This window comes from Carlito syrichta, unplaced genomic scaffold, assembly GCF_000164805.1.
Source record: "Carlito syrichta isolate Samal-C Ts95f unplaced genomic scaffold, Tarsius_syrichta-2.0.1 Scaffold308261, whole genome shotgun sequence".
Classification (NCBI taxonomy): Eukaryota; Metazoa; Chordata; class Mammalia; order Primates; family Tarsiidae; genus Carlito; species Carlito syrichta.
In genome coordinates this window covers 543,584-565,058 of record NW_007252357.1, presented here as the reverse complement: position 1 = coordinate 565,058, position 21,475 = coordinate 543,584, and positions in this window count along the sequence as shown.

Sequence of the window (21,475 nt, the reverse complement as noted above, 5' to 3'; positions counted from 1 at the left end):
CCAGCTACTTGGAAGGTTGAGGCGGAAAGATTACCTGAGCCCTGCAGGCCGAGGTTGTGGTGGCCATGAACATGCCACTGCCCTCCAGCCTAGGTGACAGAGTGAGACTTCGATTCAAAAAAAAAAAAAAACTTCTTTTTATTTCCAGAACTGCTCACCTAGTGATCTCAATTGCTTTTTATTCACCACTATTTATTAAATCACTTTATTGAGGTATGATGGACATATAAAAAGCTTTATATATTTAATATATATAATTCCAAGAGTTTGGGGATAAGTATACACCATGAAATCATCACCACCATCAAAGCCATAACATTTTCATCATCTTGCTAAGTTTCCTCCCAATTCCTTTATTATTATTTGTGGGAGGGGAGTAAGAACATTTAACATAAACTCTACCCTTTTAGTAAATTTTAAGTATACAATACAGTATTGTTAGCTTATGCTGCATAGTATAAGGCCTACTTTTAGTGTAGAATAAGATCTACTTATTCTGATTCTTTGTCCAAAAGACTGAAAACCAGGATCTTAAGGACCCTGCCATTTTCAACAACATGGATGGACCTGGAGGACATTATGCTAAGCGAAATAAGTCAGACACAGAAACATAAATCTGCATGATCTCATTTTTATGTAGGATCTAAAATAGTTAAACCCCTGGAAGCAGAGAGCATAATGGTGGTTGCCAAAGCTGGGGGAAGACAGAAATGGGGCGATGATGGTCAAAGGGTACAGAGTGTCAGTTATCTAATAGCCTTTCACATTGACATTACAATGGTCTTTTTACAGGCAATTCAACCTCAGATCTTGCTCTCTCCCCCTCTCCTCTCCTAACCTGTGCTTCACAGTGTTGCTATAGTAGTCTTCTTACAGTCAATCCCTGATCATGTTTCTCCACTCGATGGCTCTCTATTTCCATGAAAAATAAACTTTACACACCTTATTTTGGCATTCAAATCTCTCTGCTATTTGACCTCAGGCCACTCTTCAGCATTTCCAACAGGTCCATCTCATGTAGCAGACATTTCAAGTAATATGACTTTTTGTTCTACAAGCTTTCTCTTCTCTTTTATGTCTCTATAAAGTTGTTCATGTGACTCCTTCTCTTTTTCATGTCTTTTTCTTCTGTAATTTTTGTTTTAATGCCCAGCATAAGTTTTTCTTTCTCCACGTCACCATCTATGATCTCTGCTATTAAAACTAACCTTTCTCACCTCTGTGTTTCCTCAGCTTTCTAAGAAACATAAGACATCCTGCCCTGTGGGCATATCTCATCTACCTTTAGAATGGGAAATTCACACAAATAGAAACCATGTCTTATTTATCCTTTCATTCTCTGTGGTACCTAAGAGATGTCAGTTGCTCGACCAGGATGGATAGAATGAAGCACAATGAGTTCAAGCCACACTGGGTTTATGAGTAAGAATGACGTTCACAGTCACATTGAACTGAAACTCCTTCAGGGTTGAAAGTTGAAATGGAAGAGATGGGGAAAAGCAAAATGTAGTTTTCTGAGTTGGTGCCAAACCAGAGCAATGGGGTTGACAGCAGTGTTCTTAGGCAAAGTGATTTAATCATTAAAACTTCTTTGCTCCCTTCCTGCTAGGAGACCCCTATAAGAGGGATTTGCTTTGGGAGAAGGGGGTCTGCACACATGATTATTCTTTCCCTCTAAACCCCAGGGGTAGGATGCTGGTAATTACTTTTGGATCTATTCAGTGTAATTACACAATTATCCAGCCACCTATAAATACTGTGTCATTGCATGGCATTGTCCTGGTAAACTACTAAGTTTCCTTGTAGGGTAATTATAGCCGTGCCAGAGGGCAAAGATTAGTGGTACTAAGAACTTCTAGCATTACACTCACATATCAGCTGCAGGACACTTTCCATTTGTAGAAACATAAACTGCAAAAAGGCAGCAGGTCGTGAAGTCTGAGGTTAAGAAGGAGTTTTGCTTGCCCACATCGAGAGGGACGGGATAGATATCAAAACATTTGACCCTCATTTTCTCACAGATTAAGGTGGAAATGATTAAATTATGGGCATTGTTAACAGATATCTATGCTGGTTGCTCTAAAAAAGTAGAGAATACCACCGAAATACATCACAGCAATGACCCATCTTGGCGTAAAATTAGAAGTAAAGAACAAAGTTAAACAAGGTCCACATGTTTGTTCTCTCACTATGTTATGCAAACCTTTGAAAAGCATTTAAAAATTCTTCCTCATCTTTATACCTCCCTCATCTTTAAGTGCCTAAAATGATACATCTGAAAATAATATACTCAATACATAATTAATAAAGAAAGAAATTAAGGGTGAATATCGAAAAGAAGAAAATAAAATAATGGGGGAGTAAAGGAAAAGAGGAAGGAAAGAAGGTAATAAACTTACCCATCAATTCTAAAAATTTTCTTGTGTTTCTTTTTTGTGTGTGTGGTCAGAACAGTTAACATAAGATCTATTCTCTGAACAGATTTTTAAGTACCCAATAGCTTGTTGTTAACTATAGTCTATGATAGCATATTGTAACCACAGTCTATGTTGTACAGCAGATCTCTGAAACTTACCCATCTTGTATAAGTGTAAATTGCGCTCATTAAACAACTTCTCATATTCTCCTCCCCTCACTCTCTGGTAACCACCATTCTGTAGTATACTACTGGAGGTCACACTTCCTGATATAGTACAAAACTATACTGTATGGTAGTCATCAAAACAGTATGGCACTGGTGAAAAAATAGACATTAAAGATAGACATGTAGCTGGGCTTGGTGGCTTAGCCTGTAATCCCAGTGCTTTGGGAGGCCAAGGCGAGTGGATTGCCTGAGTCCACAGGTTCGAGACCAGTCTGGGCAACTTTGCGAGACCTCGTCTCCACAGTAAATAAATAAATAAAATTAGCCAGGCGTGGTAGCTTGCATCTGTAGTTCCAGCTACTTGGACGGCTGAGGTGGAAGGATCGCCAGAGCCCAGCAGGTCGACACTGGGGTGGCCACTGCACTCCAACCTGGGCAACACAGTGAGGTTCCAACTCAAAAATTAAAAAAAAAAAAATAGGCAGATAGACCAGCAAGATAGAGAACTCAGAAATAAACTTGTGCATATATGATCAAGGGGACTTCAACAAGGAAGACAAGAATACACAGTATGGAAAGGATAGTCTCTCCACTAAATTGTTTTGAGGAGCTGTCTAGAGTACTTTGCTGAGAATGACTGCATGAGAATGAGTATAAGTGCACAGCAGTTTCTGAAAGGCATGCATAGTGAATGAAGATCAGACATAGATTTTCTGCATCCTGAAGGTGTTTGAGCCCTTTATCCAATCCTTCCAGACTACAGGTAGGCAGTAGTTTTCATATCACTGAGCTCTGAGGTGTGCATTGAACACCCAGAGCCATCAGCATTTTTTCCAAGGATGACCATGGTAGAGTTTGTACTACAGAGTTTTATGACCACATTGACTGATCAGTTCCACATTAGTCAACCAGTCAGTCACACAAAGCAGTCAGAGAAATGGAAAGTCAAAGAAATGATGTGGAGGTAAAATATAAATACTCGTTAAAAAAAAAAAAAGGTAGTTTGGAATTTGTAAAAGATGATTTCACCTTTGTATTTCATTCATTGGGCTTTTTAATCCCAAACTGTGTTTGGTTTTAACCTTATTGCCTAATAATACCAAAATTAATCCTTTAAAACACTAGACTAGATTGCCAACTTATAAATTTAGCAGCATTCATCTGACTCCTTCAGTTTCAAGATGAAGAAATAAAGTAAGTGAAGGTAAGAAGGCAGGTAGTTAGTGGCTGGCTCTAGAATATAACTCACCTCTCCCAGTTTCTATGGCATTATTTTGTGTGTGTTTTTAACTGAAAGATATTGACAATTACAAATTAAATTCTGAATTCTAAAGATGTCGCTGCCTTGTCAAATAACAAGCCTACAAAGGGGGATCAAAGAAAACCCAAATTATCTTTTTTTTTTTTGGAGGGTGAGCCCCTTGTAAAACAAGCTTCCCCCACAAGGTATGTATTCTAGAAACCCATTGGCATCAGTGTACCAGGTAATGTTATGAGAGGCTGCATTCAGCTTCAGTGAATTTTTTTTTTTAGAGATTCTTTCAAGTGTTTGCCCATTTCATGGTGGGTGATTTATAAGCACCCCCATCTATACCACACTGAGTGTCTAGAAGTGTTTTACCAAAAAGGGCATGACTACTGTGTCCCACCCACCCTATTTATCCAATCTCACCCTGAGTGCCTTTCGTTTGTTTCCCGAACAAAAATATGTCTAAACGAAAATGTTTTACTGATGTGGAGGAGGTGAAACAATAAATAGCAGAAGCATTAAGGGTATCAAAATGAACAAGTTCAAAAACTGTTTTCAGCAGTGGAAAGAATATTTCTGTTTTGCATCAAACAGAGAGGACTTTGAAGATAAGTGAAATTTAAACATGTAAGAATACATATACAATTTTTTATGAATAAACTACAGTTTTGAGGGGATCTTCCCACATATAAGGATATATTACAACAGTTATCTCTAGTAAGAAGAATGAAAGTAAATTTCATTTTTCTCCTTTATGTATTGTCTATATTTTCACAATGAGCACATAATACTTTATATTCATGTATATATTTTTCTTTTTGTATAATGCTATTCTGAAATGCTGTTGAATGGTAAAACTGGTTAAGAGTACATGGGATTTTATTACACTATTCTCTGTGCCTTAAATTTTTAAAAAATTCAAATCTCTTTTTTTTTTGAGTTGGAGTCTCACTCTGTCACCCACACTGGAGTGCAGTGGCCGCTCCTGGTCACCACAGCCTCAACCTGCTGGGCTCCCGTGATCCTTCCGCTCAGCCTTCCAAGTAGCTGAAACTACACACACACTGCCATGCCTGGCTAATTTTTTACTTATTGTAGAGATGAGGTCTCGCCAAATTGCCCAGGTGGGTCTCGAACCCACGGGCTCAGGCAATCCACTCACCTCGTCCTCCCAAAGGGCTGGAATTACAGACTGAGCCACCCAGCCCAGCATAAAGAATTCAAATCTTAAAGATTATTGATCATTCTAGAATAGCACAATGTTAGAACTGAAAGAGATTTCAGAATTGCCTTGAGTGCCTCATTTTACAGGTAGTGTAAAGTCCAAACAGAGCAAGTGATTTGCCACATTAGAACCCACAAATTCATAAAACAAAAATATAGGCATTCTGAAATCAGTGTGATTCCCACTATATGACATTATGGAAAAGGTAAAACTATGAAGGCAGTAAAAAAAAAAAAATCAATAATTGCCAGGGATTGGAGAAGGAAGGAACAACTAGACGGAGCACAAAGGATTTTTAGAGCAGTGAAACTGTTCCATGTGATACAGCAATGGTGGATGCATATCATTATACATTTGCCCACACTCACAGAATGCACAACTGCAATGCAAACTATGGAATTTGGGTGATAATGATGTATCCATGTAAGTTCATCCATTGTTATAAACATACCAGTCTAGTGTGGGGATGTTAATAATGAGGAAAAGTATTGATGTCTCTGCTCAGGGAGAATATGGAAATCTCTGTAACCTTCCTCTCAATTATGCTATGAACCTAAAACTACTCTTAAAAAATTAAGTCTCATATATACATGTATATATGTATATGTGAATATGACAATATATATGCATTCTATATTTTAAAAAAGGGAGAATGTTTAGAATGCTTTAAAATTTATGTAACTCCTATTTTTTCTGGTATAAATGAAGAAAAGACTATGTTTTTTTAGGAAGAAAACTAACTTATATTGAACAGCTTTTACACAGCAGCAATATACACAATCTATTCTCATTTTGTCACAATAATTTTGTGAAGTTTTACTGTGTACATTTTTAAAAATCAGTGCTCACACAGTTTAAAATACAAGAGAGGTCAGACTACAAATTGTTGTATTTGAATTCTAACTCTAAAGTCTTTCCTGCTTTCACCACACTGCTTTTGAGATGAGTTGAAGTTTGAATTCCCTACACTAAGGAACCTCAGTAAAGGTCTTTGTATTGTTTATAAAATTAACCAGTATATATTAAAGTACAGCTAGGGTGGCCATTACTTTTGTCACTTCTATTGCCTGCTTCTACTAGGCCAAGACCAGACACTTCCTATTAAAAAGAAGGTCTCCTTTTGATATACACAAAAATTCCTTTGAGACTTTAAAGTCTAGATGTAGGACCAGGAAATGCCCTATAGGATATCTATGCTACAAAAATTGCATTACTTTGCATTTCTAATTCATTTTACATTATTCACTGACTTTCACTAGGTAGATGGGAAAACAATAGGATCACCAACCATCTGATTTACCCGACACTGAGGAGTTTCCCAGGACTGGTGCTGAAACCAGGGAAGCCCTGGACCAAATGGAATGAGTTGATCACTTTGGGAAACAGAGACACAGAAAGGTTGTTCTCATCCAAGGTCACACAGCAAGTTAGTGATAGAACTGAACTGGAACCCAGAGTTCCAACAAGCTGGTTCTGGGCCCCTCCAACTAAGTTGCAATGACTGATTGCTAGATTTTGAAGCCCAGGATTTGACTTATGCTTATCACTTCACATGCTTCAGGCAAATGGGTGGCATATAGTCAATTTTAAAAAATGGCAACATGTAATTCCACTCTGTTCCATTCTCTACATCCTGACTTTCTCATTTAAATCAAGCTACTCTAACCCTGAGCTGTGACAGGTGGCCACTGAAAGTTCACTGACCTGTCTTTATCTTCCTCTCTCTAGCTGTTGCAAAGGTAAACAACACAAGCCCACGCAAGTTCACACACAAAAGATTCTGCAGTAGTAACATTTATCTTGTACATGTTCCATTTATCTTTGGCAAAAAGCTTCAGACCCAAACTATCTTAAGTGATCTCAAAAAGACAGTGATAAGTACCTTCCCCGTCATTATTGCTCCATTTTATCACAGTGGTGATAGCAATAATGGTGGTTGTAACCCCCATCAAGTCCATTTAACATGGCTCATTTTCAAAAGCCACTCAATGTCTTGTGACAGTCTGGCCAGGCGGTATGAAAAGATCACTTAACCCCGATGATCTGAGGAAGACTCTCAGTGAGGAAAGAAGGCCCTACAGTCAGAGGCGAGACGGTGAAAGAAGGGAAGGGATGAAAAAAGACCATTGATTTTATGACAAGGGGCAGAGTCACTGTCAAAACTGCGCAGCACAAATTGAAGGAATGTTTCAATTAGCTGTTTGCAAGAGAAATTCCTCAGAAGTTGGGCTGTGCTAGCTTCTGGTTATTATTGGTTATGTTTATTCTTTGCTTTTCCTATGGGCATATGTGTTTATTTGTAATACTAAAAGAAGCATCTAAAATTAGATGCTGTATTAACAATTGAGATCATTTTAAAAGACTCATCACCATTTCAATAAGAAGGTGTTTTATGGTGCTGCAGGGACCTGGGTAACCACCAGGATTGAAAAGGGGTAGGCGGAGCTTCTGCAAGCTGCCTGCCACTCACACACCAACACGAGGGTGCCTAAATCGCCTCATTTTCTGCAATCCCTGTGTCACACTAGATCCTACACAACCTTCCTGAGATTTACTGAGCAGGTGTTGAAACTGTTGCCAAAGCACACCAGTATCTGGAGGCAACGGCTATGGATGAGCACCGGGGAAAGGGAGATAACAACTTAAATAAAGAAATCAATAATGCTCCCTGTTTTGCAACTTTTGCTTTCTCAAGAGCAGGAGCTGGTGTTGCCAAGAGCTGCCACTGAAACAGAAATATTTTTATAGTGATAGCACAGCTATTGAGGCTGCTGATTCTAGAGCCAGAGTACCTGGTTCAAAATCCACGTCTGCCATTTGCAGGCCATATGACCTTAGGTTAAGATCGTATCTGTTCAATGCTTTGTCAGTAACGTGGGGAAAAATAGACACTGTTTCATAATGCTGTTGTGAAATTCAAATAAGGTAATTCATATCCGGAGTATTCAGCACAGTGCCTAGTCTATAGTAAGCCCTCTATAAAAGTCATTATGATTATGATGAATCCATACATGTATTTTTTACCTTAACTTTTGAACATTGTTCTTAGTAAATTAATTCTCTTTTTATCCATCTCAGAATGTAAGTCTCATCATAAAACAGGTTAAAGGGCACTGAGGTCTTTTTTAAAAAAGAAACTCTTGATTCTGTATTTGAGTTCAGGGTCCATTACCTCTGGGTCTCATGATCTTGGTAAATCATGATCACCTACTTAACATCAACCATAACATTACATGATGTTTAAAGCTTCAAGGTTTGGAGACATATTAACCTGATTTTGAATTTCATTCCACCACTTTCTAATGATGCTATATTTTATATACTCACAGCTCCAGCATAGTATTACCCATCTTCAGATTTCAAATTAGATAACATTTCCTCTAGAAGTCTTATCCAACCTTTTATTATATATTCTTATTGCTGCCTATATTTATCCCTTTTGATAGTTATTAGAATTATTATGAGCTATGTACTCACTGCTCCTATTTCTTGATAAACCACTAGCTTCAGGAAGGCAAAAAAAACTTGTTTGTTTTGTTCACATTAGTACCCTTCTGGCTGCCACATGGCAGTAATAATTTTTAAATGAATGAAGGTCTTTGAGCAGAAGAATGATGTGATCTTAACTTAATTCCAATGAGATCACACTGCCTGCTGTTTTTAGAAGACAGGGTAAGAAGACACGGATGAAAGTGGGGAAACAAGGTTGGAAACATGCAATAATTTAGGTGAGATGTTGGTAGCTTGATGAAGATGATAGTAATGGAGGTGGTGAGAAATTAACTCTGACACATTTTGAAAATCTAACTCAAAGAATTTGCTAATGAATTTTATGTAAGGTATAAAACAAAGAGTCAGAGACGATTCCATGGTTTTTGGTCTGGGCAACTCAAAAGATAGACTGCTGTTCCCTTAGATGGAAAATGACAAAGGGACAGATTTATTATGGAAGATCAGGAGTTCATTTTGGAATACGTTAAGTCATGACATCTATGAGACATTCAAGTAGATATGTGAAGCCATCCATTGCATGCTCATGTGTATGGTTTAAAGGAGAGATGTTTGAGCTGGAGCTAAAGAATTCACATTCAAAACTTTGCAACTAAATGAGATCACTATAAAAAGAGAAGATGGCCAAGGAACAAGTCCAAAAGCAATTCAATGTTAGAAGTCAGGAGATGATGAAGAACTTGCTAAGGTATAATGAGAATGAGCAGTCAATGGGAGAAAATGAGTGAAGTTGGAAGCTTTCAAAGAAATTGGGATGATAATAAGAGAGTTAAGAATTCCTCATTCAATTTGCCAAAATGATGATCATTGCAAATCTTGACAAGAACTTTTTAGAGTGGTGGGAGCAAAAAGCCCGATTCAAAAGTGGGTTTAAATTATAATGAGAAGTCATCAGGGAAAATTTGATGGGCTACTTTGAGATACTATTCATACTCACTGGAATAACTAAAACTAAAGAAACTGCCCACACTAAAAGTTGGCAAGGATGTGAAACAAATGGAACTCTCATACATTCCTGGTTGAAATGTGAAATGCTGGAACCACTCTGAAGAATTATTTGACAGTTCCTTTAAAATTTAAAATTCACTTGCCATTGTACCCAACACATTCTTCCTTAGATAAGCAAAAACATATATACTCTCAAAGACTTGCATACAAGTCTTTGAGCAGCCTTCGCATAATAGCCAAAACCTGAAAACAACTAAAATATTCATCAACAGAAAATCGGTATTCAAACTGTGGTATGTTCATACAATAGAAAAGAATGGGTGCTGGGAAAACTGACTGACCACATGCAGAAGATTCAAACAAGATCCCTATCTATCCCCATACACAAAAGTTAACTCCAAATAGATCAGAGACCTAAATGTAAAACCTTAAACCATAAGAACCTTAGAAAATGCAGGACATACCGTTATGGAAATTGGAACTGGCATCCAATTCCTGAACAAAACCCAAAACGCAAGGGCCATAAGATGACCCCGCAATCCCTCTACTGGGAATATACCCTGAAGAACTCAAATCACTCTATAAAAAAGATATCTGCACATGTATGTTTATCGCAGCATTGTTCACAATTGCACGAACCTGGAACCAACCATGCTGTCCATCAAAAGAGGGCTGGATTTTTAAAATGTGGTACATATACACGATGGAATACTATGCATCCATAAAAATGAACAAAATCATGAATTTCGCAGCAACCTGGATGGAACTAGAGTCTATAATACTGAGTGATCTCTCACAGAAACAAAGATCTGAGTATCACATGTTTTCACTCATATAGTGGACCTTGAACATCTATCATAATACTATAATAAAAGGACTGACAGTGGTGGGAAACTATGGGGGGGCAGGGAGGAGATGGGATTAATGGAAGTCAATATCTGTCTGGGGACAGGGAGACAACCCTTATCAACAAGGGTGCCTGAATGATGCATATTTGTATACCTAACCCTTAACTGTACCCCACAGTTTTAAAATAAAAAACATATTAAAATAAACTAAAATAAAAAATCAAGAAAAGAATGAACTGCCTACTGATACACCCACCAAGATGGACAAATCTCAAAACACATTATGTTGAGGGAGAGAAAACAGATTCAAAATAGTAATTACTGCATGGTTCCATTAGGACATAAAATCCAAAAACAAACTGTAGAGATAGAAATTCTTGTGGGAAGGCTACTAAGTGATTGGAAAAGAGCATGAGGAAACTTTCTGGTGGGATGAAAACATTCTGTGCCTTGTTTTGGGCTCCAGTAACATGAGTGTGACTTGTCAAAAATTATTAAACTGTGCACTTGAGATCTTTGCATTTTATTGAATGTTAAATAGACCTCAAAATTTTTTTAAAGAAAGAATCAGAAGCGGGGAGTTGAAGACAGCAAGTTTTAGACAACTCTTTAAATAGAAAGATCTGGAAAAGAAATCATAGGAATTACGCAATAATTGGAGAGACCATTGGAGTTAAGAAAGTTTCTTTTTTCCAAATTTTTAAGGTAATAGAAATAACATATTTCCATGTTGATAAGAATGATCCAGTAGACATAAACTATATATAAAGATGTGTATGACTATAATATCTACCTTTCAAAGCTTTCATTAGGGTAAAACTAGATGGGTGTGAAGAACTTAACACACTTAACAGCACTTAAGGCCTTACTACATCATAATTGATATTATTCTTGTCACACAGTAATGATGTCAAGGGGTACTGAACACATAGAACTTTCTGCCTCTACTCTAAATGCAGTACATACGAGATCCTTTGCTTCTTATGACTTTTTACTTTGTACTTTCTCTGTCTGTGTCTCACTATCAGGCTGTCAGCCCTGCTACTCCACAGACACTGTACATGTCAAGGTCACCTGCCATTTGATCAGGAAGTCTAAAGTTTCCAATGCTCCCTTACCCTTATGATGTGCTATTTGTAATCCACAAGTTATAGAATTCAGATTACTAAACTATTAGAATTGAATCTATCATGGGAAAAATAATCTCAGAGACACTTCATTTAACTCAACAATTTTAAGTGAGCCTTCCTCCCAACACACTTGGCCTGGTTAGTTTCTACTTGTTCTTCAAGTGTCTATTCCAATTTTATTTTTCCTGAGAATTCTACTCTGCTCCTAAACACTAGATTATCTGTCTTTAGAAGTCAGGAATTTTTAGCTACAAGTGATGAAAACTCAACTAAAACTAACTTTTAAAAAGGGTGCTGGGGTGAGTACTGATTTGTATCATTGTGATGCTCTAGAGGAGAATCTGGACAGATACAGCCACATCTAAGATTTGAAGAATCTGTACCTCTCCCCGCTCATCCTCTCCCACTCAATCTCTGAACTCTACTTTCTCCAAGAGTTTCCTCCAAATATTATCAAAGACGACCAAGTATTTACAAAATCTGGAAAATTCAACGGGAAAAAAAATCATTCAATAGTTCTAGTTTTTTAAACATCGTTCTATAATAGATTTCACAGGTACCTATTTGCTTGGTTTAGATCAACTGCACATCAGATGTTTCTTGGGAGATAGAATACTCTGAATGACCATATGTCTGCATAAAAAACAGAAAGGTGGGGTGAATCACAGCAATATGTCATGAACTAGGAACACAAACCTCACTCTAGGCAGGCTAAAACATAGCTTCTCCAGGTTGTCCCTCCAATAAAGTCTCAAGGCACTTGATATGAATCCCGTCTTAATACTTAAGAGTAACTGCTATTACTGCTTTGTGTTAAAATTCTATGCTGAGAGTGTTAAAAACAATATTTTAATTAATCTTCATGAAAATACTAAGAGGAAAGTAGTCTATCTATTTTACAAATTAGAAAACTCAAGCTCATATAAGTTGTTACACATCCACAGTCAGTCAACTTGTGGAAGGTGGACCTTTGGAGAAAAGCCCAATTCTGATTTTGTGAGAAATTCCAGGATCCCTTTCACTATGCATTTTTGATGGTCTTGTTGGGCAATCTGTCCTCTGTGGCTTTCCATAGAAACACAGTTATTTGGTCTTTCTCTCAACTGCTTATAGTATATCCATTCCAACATCCTTGAAAATTTTACTCCCTTTTCTGTTTCCACAGTGGCAAGTGTGGCATTTTATCTTTGTTCACTGTTGGCAATGATTTTTCAATGATACTAGGAGCCATATCAATAGCTGATTACACTACTCCCTTGGGATGATAAATCCTATATGTAAGGAAAGTGCTTCCAGGTCAATATGGTTCTTTCTTACTATCCTATTTTTGGTCTGCCACCCAGAATCCAGACCCAGGCATACCTTCCTGGCTCTAGCCAGTGTATGTTGGCTTGGTTTTGTAGTTCATTTGAGACATAGTCCCTTTTCTCCACTTATCAAGCCCGGTACATCTCCAGATGGGTTGCGAGTCCTTCCTAAAAGTAACCAATAACAAGGAAATAAATGTTATACTCATTGAACAGTTGAAAAAAGTTACATAATCTATACACTAAAGAGAATGATATTTATCTAAGTCATTTCATTTATTGAGGGCCCTCTAAAGACCAGGGAATTTACTAGGTGCTGAGGATATAATGATGAATACGGCAATGCACCTGACCTCACATGACTTTCATCCTAATGGAGAAGACAAGTAAGAAAATGGTCAAGTACAATGTAACGTGAGGGACTGTAGCATAACTGTTAAAGACACTCAAATGCCAAGAAAACAGAGGCCAGGTGGCAGCACAAATTTTCCAGAAGTCAGGGAATCTCACTTATCACAAGCAGGCAAAGTGTGAGTGTTTGTTAAGGAGACCTGACGCACAGAGAGATATGAAGATGGTCAATAGAATACTGTGCCACAGGGAGGAGGCAGGCAAACATGGATAGGTAGCTGGCAAGAGTAACAGTCTGAATCAGCAGAATAAATGAAAGACGGATTATTACAAGGTTGAGGCCAGCAACTCCAGTAAAAAGTCATGAACTTTTGTTCAGTTTCCAGACTTGAGCCAGTTTTCAAACCAAGAACTTGTCAACTGTAGACATGACTGAGTCATCAGGAAGAAAGATCCTGCAATGTTACAAACATACACTGTAATAACTCACAGTCTTTCCCCCAAAAGGTCTATGGCTATGTACAGTGGGGAAGGAAAAATACTCAGACATTTTGAAGACTCTTGAACACTGGGTCAAGTTGACATTGATACCTAGAGACCTGAAAGATCATCAGGACCCCCAATTAGAGTAGAAGCATATGGTGGTCAGGTAATAAATGGAGTCTTAGCTAAGAACCAGCCTAACGTGGATCTACTAGGTCTGTGGACATACCAAGTAGTTGTTTCCCCCATCCCTAAATGCGTAAATGGGATTGGCATACTTGGCATTGGTGTAAGCCAAAAACTGAGTTCTTCATCATACCTTCCTCTGTTCAAAGCAGTAAATCAAAAGGAATATTCATTCTGGAGGGGACAGAGGAAATAATTGCCACTATTAAAACATGTGGGGACATTGTTTCCTATCATATGGGTACTTAATTAACCACCTAATCCCTGCAGAAACAAAACAGATCCTGAAGGATGACCATACATGACTGTGAGCTCGACTATGTAGCATCCTCAATCAATCACAGCCACCATGCCAGTTGTCTATCTTTGTTATCATGGTTATTTTGACTAGAGCAGATTGTTACAAACTCAGGTATGTTGCATGTGGCCATGAATTTGATGAAATCATTATTTTCTATCCCAAACAGAAAAAGGGATTAAAAGCAATTTACATTCACATGCATTTAGAGTTTTGTTCCCAAGGTATGTTAACTCTCACTCTCTCTACTATAATACTTGTGAAGTTCAAAGATATCTGAAACATTTTGGCATCCCAGAGAAAATCACTTTGATTCCTATTGATGGAATAATGTTTATTGGGCCAGGGCGATAAGCAATTGAGCAAGAGGTGGTCAGCACACTGGTGGTTTTAGAAAAGTACACGCACTCTAGAATTTGGGACAGGAACCCTAAGAAGATTCAGGGGCCAAACACATCTGTAATATTTGTAGAGATCCAGCAGTTATAGCTGTACCAGGCCACCCTCTCCAAAGTAAAGACAAATAATTGCATCATCTTGCACTTTGCACCATGTCTTGCCACTTGAACCATGTTCCTGTGATCTTAGAAGTGTTAGTCGTGCTAATTATCAGAGAAATGCAAATCACAACCACATTTAGATACCACCTAACCCCAGTAAGAGTGACCATCATTAATGAAACAAACGGCAACAGATGCTGACAAGAATGCAGAGAAAAGCAACGCTTCTATGTTGCTGGTAGGAATGCAAACTAGTGCAACCTCTTTGGCAATTTCTGAAAGAACTAGAAATTGACTTTCCATATGACCCAGCAATTCCCCTATTGGGAATATACCCAGAGGAACTCAAATCATTCTACAAAAAAGATACCTGCACACACATGCTTGTTGAAACTCTATTCACCATAGTAAAAATATGGAACCTGTCATGCTACCCATCGAAGCTGAACTGGATAAAAAAATGTGGTACATATTCACGACGGAATATTATTCAGCCATAAAGATTATACTCAGTGATCTATCACAGAAACAAAGAACAGAGTACAATATGTTTTCACTCATAAGCAGACCTTGAACAATTATGATAATACTATAAGAAAGGGATTGGCAGTAGTGGGAAACTGCCAGAGGAATGGGGGGGGTGGGATTGGCAGTTGAGGGAAATTACCAGGGGAGGGAGGAACACACCTCATCAACAAGGGTACCTGCATAATGAACATTTGTATACTTAACCCTGAATTGTACCCCACATCTTTCAAAAAAGAAAAAAAAGTACCAGTGGTGGAACAAAGGTGCCATGTTGAGTTTGAAATCCATTCCACCCCTGGTATTCTAAGCAGTTTCTTGCTCTCTATTGAAGAGAATTATACACCTTTTGGAAAGTAACTCTTGTCATGTTACTCTAGTAGAACAGAAGTCTAACCATGAGATACCAATGATTATGCAGCTGGAACTTCCTATCATGACCTAGATCTATCAGACCAATCAAGTCCTAAGGTCAATGGACCCAGCAGCAAACCATTTGGGGATGAACATGGCATCTCTGAAACAGAGCTCAAGCCCAGACCAGATTGTTGAGTAAGATTCATACCTACCATGGTGGCCACTTTTTGCACTGGTGCCCCTTCCTCAGATTACATTTATGGCTCTTCGGAGATTCTGAAAGAAGGAGAAAAAGTCCAAGCTTAGTTTATGGAAGGTTGAGTTTGGTAACTGGGTACAAGGTGAAAATGGACAGCACTCTCCACTTTGGAATGATTTCAAAAGACAATGGCAAGAGGAAATCTCAACAAGTGACTATTTGAGCAGTGCACTTGTACATGCACTTTGTGTGGAAAGAGAAGTGGATTGACATTAGAATATATAAGAACTCCTGAGCAGTGGGGGATAATCTGACCAGATGGTCAGGGTCCTAAAGGAAATAGACTGAATACTGAGGATAGAGAAGTATTAAATGAAGACATATGAAAGAAGATAAGTGTGAAGATATTTACATTAGTATCCACCAAAGAGCAGCTGTCACAGAAGAGGCACTAAATAGCCAAGCATATTAAATGACTTAGCACATAATGGGCACTTGAGAAAAGTGGCATGGTTGCAGAGATGAAGGCTATGAATGGGCTCAACCAGATGGATTCCCAATTACCAAGACTGATCTAACTACTCCTGTGGTTGCTGGTTCAAACTGATGGTGAAAGAGACCAACTCTGAATCCTCATTTTGACTCTATTTCTCTAAGCTACCATCTGCCCTTTTGGTGACAAGCAGACTACATTGGGTCCTATACATCTCAAAAAGGTCAGCACTCTATGTTCACAAGGAATTTTATTCCTTATGTGAATTTGTTTGCCTTTCTTGTTCACAAAGCCTCAGCCAACATCACTTTCTAGGGGGCAACCAAACTGGGGATGGGCGTCGCAGTATACTCAGTATGATAGCAGGCACATACACATGGGATCCAAAGGCCATACCACATATCGTAGTATCTAGAAGCTGCTGGTCTCATAGAGTGCTGGAATGGCCAACTGAGGGACACTTGTATCTCCAGTTCATAGGTTACTTGAGTAGGGGTTGATAAATCCATTTTAGTACCTGTTTTTGTAGATAAAAGTTTTATTGGAGCATAGCATCCTTATTTGTTTGCATATTGTCTATGACTTCTTTTGTACTACAATGGCAAAGTTCATTTGTTGTTACAGAAACCATATGGCTCCAAAATTCTAAGCTAGTTACTATTTGTCCCACTTCAGAAAAAGATCAACAACCCCTGTTCTTGATAATGTGTGCCAATCAACCAAAACACAGTAAATTATGTGTCCCTAATAGGAAGAATATGTGGCTGCAGGAGCCAAGGGGATAAGATGTGAGGAGTCTCACCATCACATCCAATAACTTACTGGACTTCATGCTTTATGCCCCTAAAACTCTGAGCTCTTCAGGTTTGTAGGACTGGGTCCTCAAAAAGTAGCACTTCTTTTTCAGGGGGCACAACAAGAGTCCCACTGAATTACAAGCTCTATTGTCACTATGTGGAAAAGTGGATCTGAGTGGTACCAGGAGTGGAATTTGGTAGCCAGAGAGATGTATCCTCCAGATCACTCTGCTGTCCTGCTAAATGGAATGCAATCAAAAGCTACTTTCGGCTCTGTCCCAATTGTAGAAATTGTGATCACCCGAAGTCTCATCCTTCAGAAAACAACTCACATACAGTGACTGAGCAAAGTAAGAGTGTAAAGCTCACCCACTTTGATCTGATGTGGCTAGAGGTATGCTGAAGTCAGCTAGTACCATCTTTAAAAAACCAAATCTGTCCATTTTTCTAATTCCCTGTTTAGTGAAATCAAGTTGGTGGGTTGAACTCAGCCAAACCATGGTACAAGTATTTCACCATGGAATACAAATGGGGCTTTCTTATCCAAGAAAGCTAGTTGTTAAACATTTATCAGTACAGCACTGGGGAGGGAACACTGTTGGGTGATAATCACTCCACATCTCATTGCCAGATTGGTAGAGGTTTTATTGAGTCTGCATTATCATCATAGTTTTTTTCCTTCCTCTGCCCAATGTTGCTTCTTTCCCCATCCCTTCACAGATATTGACTCCTAGTAAACATTCTGTGCCCCAAATTCCATCTCAGTATCAGCTGCCAGGGACTTCAACCTGAAACATAAGATTTTATCATCAGCAGTATTTTTGGCATATATACAGCACATATTTTCAAATGGTGCACTTATTTTTAAATGACATTATACACAGTAATGTTTTGAGACAGGTTTTTGAATACCTCGCTTATACAATTTAAATTATCTACATCCTAAGGAAAACAAAGGATAAGCAAAGAGCAGCTAAGTTAATGATTCAAAATTTTGTGTTATTTCTAATGGGCATATTCACATGAAAATAGGTGTACACGAAGCAAATATCACATAGAAGGCCACTGCAGTACAATTAAAGGCTCATGATTAAAATTTCCATGTGAAATAATCTGAGGAAAATTCTCTCAGTATTAGTTACTCAGTCACCTCCATATATAAAAAGATCTGCAACAAAGCCTTCTCAACTGTACTTTAAGGTCTTAAAAATGTCATTTAATCAATTACTTAGCACAGCATTGTTTGATTGAAAATTTGATCAAAAAACCCTAAATTTCTTAATCCTAGAAAGCATTTTCTTTCATTAATATAGTCATGAATTCTTGATGCCTTTGAGGAAAATTAACCCCAGCCCAGAATTGACTTGGCAAATTAAAGGAAAGAATGCAAGGCCAAGATTCTAGGTCCCAAAGTTGGTGAAGGTGTTTCCCAGTCCTAAATTAATATTGTTCACTATAACACACTATAACAACAACAACAACACACACACACACACACACACATACACACACACCCCAAACCCTTACCTTAGGGATCTATCCAGACTCTTCTTCTAGAACATGCATAATTACCTTCTGTGTTTTCATTGGCATCCTATTTTGAGGGGGTTTATTACAACTCTTGTGCATACCTTAGAAGATGATGCTGTGGCTTGTCTCTATCTTTCTAGATTGTTTCTGTTAACTGAAGCGGACATCACTTTCTCCTTAATGCCTAACCCAGAGCTTTGAGTCTGTTCTAACCTTGCCCAGGATTTGGACATTAACTCTGGGCAGCAAATGTAGGCCAGCTCAATGCCCTTCCATACATAGGTCCTGAGGACACAGTCTGAGAGGGCACTGCTGTAGTCACACAACCTGATTTCCCATCCCAGCTCTTCAACAGAGGAGACCAGATAGTCACCAATGCTAGATGGCTTTGGGGGACAGGAAAAGATGGCAGCATTCCTGAAACACAAAAGAAAGTTATATTTTTACCAAGTTACAAAATTTTACTGATCAGAATTCCAGCAAGGCTGACCTTGTGATAAAAAGTCATCATAATGAAGATCAAACCACATCTCCCAAAGGGTTCTTCTCAGCAGGGAGGCCACATGTCAAAGCATGATGCTTGAAGGTGCAGCTTGAAGATGAAAAAAGTGAACATAAAGACATAGTGATGATGAGACACTGAGGATGAAGATGGGGCATAGGGATGGCAGAAAGATATATAACACTTTTTGAAAAGAAAGATATGCTTAAAGATGAGTTTTAAGGGATAATTCAGTTTCCTATATTGTGGAACACCCTGCGCAGCACTTCTACAGAGATCTGGTGCAAAGCCCCATTTATTCTCCAAGGCATCTAGAAGCAATTTACTATTTCCTAAAATGTTACTGTGAGAAAATGCTATGAGACAGTTAGGTTTATATAGGTCATGTGGTATACCCCACATCTAGCTCTTTCTTTTTGTTATTAACACACATTTAAACTAAATTAGTGGAAGATGAAAGTCACATAAGTGAAAATTCAATTCACACATGCTGAGGACACTCAGTGACTCCAAGATGTTCCACATTTTAATGAAATAGACATTATATATAAAATTCCAAGACTTATGTCCGACCTATAGTTAAGACTCAATAAAGAGGGTTTTTTTTTTTCTCTTCTTCTGCCTTCTCTTCAGACATTAAATTTCACAAATTAATTTTTTTCAACAAACGGTTCATGAAAATACCTTTCTGGAGAAACTGAAAATAATGAATAGAGATAGAAAAATGTTAAACTCTTAGTCCAGAAGTATTTACCATTAACTGCCCTCCAGTCCTTCAGGCATAGTGAGGAATCAGTGTGTCCCAAGACCCAAACACCCGTTGTGCCAATTCTAGAAGACAGATGTAAGGAGATTGTCTTTGGTGATCTCAGTATCTTCTTCTATATTTTTCACTTTTCTTCTTATTTCCATTTTCTTTTTTTTTTTAAAGATGTGGGGTACAATTCAGGGTTATGTTCATTATGCAGGTACCCTTGCAGATGAGGTGTGCCCCTCCTTCCCCCAGCAGATTCCCACTACTGCCAATCCCACTTCCCCCATCCCCCCAGCAGTTTCCACTACTGCCAGTCTTTTTCTTATAGTATTACGATAATTGTTCAAGGTCTGCTGATGAGTGAGGTCACGCAATTCTCAGTTCTTTGTTTCTGTGTACTATAGTCCATCCAGGTTGCTGTGAATTTCATGATTTTGTCCTTCTTTCTGACCATGTAATATATACCACATATTTTTTTATCCAGTTCTCTTTTGGTGGACAGAATAGTTGTTTCCATGTTCTTGCTATTGTGAACTATGCTGCAATAAACATATGGGTGCAGGTATCTTTTTCATAGAGTGATTTGAGTACCTCTGGGTATATTCCCAGTAGGGGGATTGTGGGATCTTATGGAGTCTTATAGAGGGTCAATTTTTAGATCTTTTAGGAATTGCCACACTGTTTTCCATAGAGATTGTGCTAGTTTACACTCCCACCAACAGTGTAGAAGTGTTCCCTTTTCACCGCATCATCTCTAGCATCTATTGTTTTTTGAGGTATTTCTTCTGGCACCCAGTACCCCTATACCAATTTTGGGGGGAGGAGAAGAAATTTCTTTTATTCATTTACACCTTAGTATTACTTAGTATTCATTTAAACCTTAGTAATGACAAATGGTTATCATTCTAATCTCCAGGTATAATCTATTCATGCAGTGGCTGCCTGAAGGTTGCCTCAGAATCCTCCTCAACACAATACTGGGAAAGATGTGAGAGAAAGGGTGCTGCAATTGGTCAATTTGTTAGTGAAATTTGTGATGAGTAGGAGGATAAGCAGGAGAGTGGGTAGAGTAGATATATGTTGATAAAACAATAGTTCAATATTACATAAGTTTCTCAACAAAGAGTATGATCAGATTAGATTCTGGATCTTAGTCAAAAAAAAACTAGCCTCATGCTGTATTTTCTAAAAGGAGGTAACAGGGCTGCTTATTTGTAAAGTCTGCCTTTGTGGAACTTTAAGACAATATTTTCCCTGATCCCAACTGCACCAGAATACTTGTATTTTTAAAAAATTATAACAAAATATTTCAACCATCTGTAAGTGTAAAGACAATAGAATTATGCAGTTGTTTTGTCCACCATCCAGATCCAACAAGTGTGAACAAATGGCCAGTCTTCTTCCAGCCATACTTCAAGACCATAGCCTGCTGCCTCAAGATTATATAGAAACAGACTCCGAAATTGTATGATTTCATCTTAAAATATTTCAATGTATCTCTAAAGAGAAAAGGACACTTTTAATACTTGCATTGTCCATTACCTCCTAAATAAATGAAAGACTTTTTCACAGTAGAAGTTTTTAGGAGGTAGGTGCCCTTCTCTGGATTTTTAAACTTATAAGGTATAGCATTTGGCTGTCCATTTTAAGACTGGTCATTTGAGAATGGCAGATGGCTGTGTTCATAGAATGGGGATTT